Genomic DNA, 3,601 nt, shown 5'->3' with positions numbered 1-3,601 from the left:
CCAGAAGCTTGCAATGCCCCCCCCCTCCTCTGCCACCACCACCTTCACACCCCCTTTTTTTTGTCTTTTTTTTATGGTGGTGCCTCGTCTCTCTAAGAACCCATCAGGATTCGTTCAGCATGTCTTTACATCTTTGACACCAGAGGAATGTGTTTGTATCATTCAGCCAAGGATTGCCTCTGGACAGACAAAAATACAAATATTGTAAGCCCGGAGACACATGAGTTTGACTGAACATTTGTGATGTTGTTTTGTCTGCGATTTTGCTAATTGTCTTACTTTGAATTCATCTCTTGCTGAAGAAATGTCTTGTGTGTGTGTGTGTGTGTGTGTGTGTGTGTGTGTGTGTGTGTGTGTGTGTGTGTGTGTGTGTGTGTGTGTGTGTTGTAGTCTCTGGTGCAGCTATGGCTTTGTTTTCCCTCCCTATCCGTTTAAAACTTGCTGTTGGTTCTTCAAGAGGCTGTCAGGGGGAAACAAAAAAACACAACACAGAAAATGTTGCCTGAATACACAACAAAATAACAGAGAGGTGCTCTGAGAAGAAAACAGAAGAACTGGAGAAGAAGCATGTGCATGAAAAATAAAAATGCCCTCAGGAAGTGTGGAAGTGACAGCAAAGGAGATACAAATGGAGAGAGGAAAGGGGAGGGGGAGGAGGAAGGAGATGAGGAAAAGAGTGGAGGAGAAGTAGGAGGAGGAGGAGGGAGATATTGTGTGGGTGGAAAGGAGACCAGATTGTGGATGGACGGAGAGTTAAGGGAACATGGGAGTTTGCAGGGATGAGAGGGTTTGTTGACAGAGGCGCATAACCAAATGAAAGGATGGAAACAAACGCATATGCATGAGTTGGCTGGTGGGTCGCCCCTCAACTAGGACATTTTTCATGCGCCTATTCGGAAGAGGCCCCTCTGACATTATATTCATCGATAATGTAACTGTAGAAAAGATCCTCAGTGAGGTGGTTCGTGGCTTGCTGGTTGATGTTTTACCTGTGTGGAACCACTGTCCGCTCTTTGACAGCATACTGCGCCTCCTTTTTTTAAATTTCTTCCTGTCTCACCGCTCTCTTGTCTGCTGCTGCAGCCTCCGCTGCCAGCGCTGTATCGCTGAAACGCAGCATCTCTCTTCCCTCTCTCCACCTCCTCTCAGTCGCTCTCATTTCCCTCCCTTCCTTCCCCTCCATGCTTCTCTCTATATTTGTCCTCCTCCGCCTGCACCTCTGTCTCCACATCTCATATGTTCACTCTTCCCATCTCCTGTCTCCACCCCCTCCTCCCCATATTCCATCAGTTCCTCTCCACCTCCCTCTCATCTAGTCCTCCATCCTACGCTTGCCGTTACATCCCCCCTCTCTGAAGGAAGCTTCGAGAACGCAGTGGACAGACTTGGGGAGAGGGGAGCTCTATGGACACGTGGAGCAGCATTCATTACTCTGCCTTATGAATAAAACGCATATAAACACATTCATGTCCTCTCGTGTGCATGCATGTCTTCATCGGGTTGAACAACCTGACAAATGAAGCAAGGGCTTTGTGATGCATACACCTGAGCAATATCTATGACACAACCTCATGCGCTCAGACTTTTTTTCCCCACTGAATCTGAATGGAATATTTAATAGAAATGTATTTAGATAACATTCACATGACAGCAGAAATCAATTTTATAGACATTTTGGAAAAGGACATCTTAAATCCTGTGAATTTCCAGGGTTTCCTGTAATTTTTTATTTTTTATTTTTTTGTTCGCAGACAGATTAAGCCAACAAAGCTCACAGTTTCCCAGTTTTTATCAAACACTTTCTGTGGCCACCCAGGTTTGATCAAGGCTGATAATTACAACGTGGCTCGGTCACAGCACATTTGCAAACCTCATTTCAGGTTGAATGGGTCTCATGGTGAACTGTCCTCTAGTACAGAGAAATTCAACGCTGGTTGAAGTATTTCAGTATGAGGTACTGTGGGTACTTGGGCTTCTTGTTTCCCAAACATTCACTTTAAGTGAATTATTCTCTCCAAATTGCAATAGTCTTCACATCTTCCTCTAAATTGTTGTCATACACACATTTATGCCCCTTAATAACGTTTTAATGACAAGATAATTGAGATCAGCGCACAAAGTGATCTGCAGCCACCCAAACATTTCCCCATAGCTTTTTCTTTCGGCACCTGAAAACGTATGCAGTTTACTAAGCACATAAAACAAAATGGGCATTTTGTGAGAGATGGCATTATATAAAGAGTTTTTCTTACTTTACTGGAAAATGAAATCAATATATCCTTCTGCTTTTCTTCAAATAAAAGTTGAGAAACCAATTTTAGCTACACCATGGCTGCCTCTGGCTAGTGAGCCCAGTCTTTAATTGAACTTTATAAGAGCTTGGGTCAACTCAAAAGCCAGAATAGCAAGCATGCCTTTCTACATACAAATAACCTCAGGTAGGCAGTTTTATTTTTATTTTAGTTAGAAAAATCTCTCCAGATCTTAATGTAATCTGTGCTAATCTAAATATATTCTATCGTGACACAATCAAAAAGGCTGGTGCTTCTTCTGAGTTAGCCGTTTTGGTATTTGCTAAAAATAACACGGAAAGGGTGATGAATCAAATCTCCCTCGCCGTTGAGCAATTTTTTTTTTTTTTTTTGCTTGTCTTAACCTTGAAAGCACATTATTAATGTATGAGTGAACATATACAGTAGGACTCAGCCCGGGAGCTTACAACTCCATGACACCACGCTGTAAAAATATATATATATTCAGGATTTCTTCTTCCGTTGGCTTAATTTCTCTTATCAGGAGTTTGTTTACTTGTTGTAGGCCATGCCCCCCCCCTAACCAGGAACAAAAGAACGAGTCAGAATCTAATTGAAGTGATAATTAGTATAATATTTTGCTCCCTCATAATTGGATTTTTTTTTAGTAGAATAGGAAGTTTGTTAAACAAATTTTCATATTATCTAAATATATTCTGACTAAATGTCAGTCTAAAAACCTTTGCCATTGCTTGCAATTCTTCTTTGGGTTTTTTAAGCTCTTTTCCTTGAACTTTATTTTCTTTCTAATCTATGCACTTGACTATACTTCATTTCTTTTTTCTGTAAGAATTGACACTTGACCCACTTTTCCTTCTAGATGAAAACTTGTAACTAGATAAGACATAGACAGTGATTTGCAGGGAGGTTCATGATGGATGAGGCAAATATATAAAATCCAAAACAGAAACGTGTATTACGTAGTATTACATAAAGTGCACTTTCTTAATCCCAGAGACTGGGAAATTATTGGGGGACAGGAACATGATATACATAAAACAGACAATATATTCAACATAAGTAAAAATCAAATACAAGATGGAATATAAATTTTTAAAGCTTTTAAGTAATCAGTTTCATATTGTTATTCTATATAATGATAGCAAAAATATACATATATTTTTTTCATGCAAGGCAATATTTTGGTTAATTCTTTTTAATTCAATTAATTTTTTTCTTTTTTGGCTGATTTCTTATTTTATAAAAATTGAAAATCATATATGCTCTCATGTTTCTTCGTTTAAAACACATGTTTCAAACTCAAGGCCCGCGGGCCACATGTGGCCCGC

This window comes from Poecilia latipinna, unplaced genomic scaffold (genome assembly GCF_001443285.1).
Source record: "Poecilia latipinna isolate Pla-1442-1.1 unplaced genomic scaffold, P_latipinna-1.0 Scaffold614, whole genome shotgun sequence".
NCBI lineage: Eukaryota > Metazoa > Chordata > Actinopteri > Cyprinodontiformes > Poeciliidae > Poecilia > Poecilia latipinna.
The sequence above is the reverse complement of the archived record's forward strand: the minus strand, read 5'-3'. Positions refer to the sequence as shown.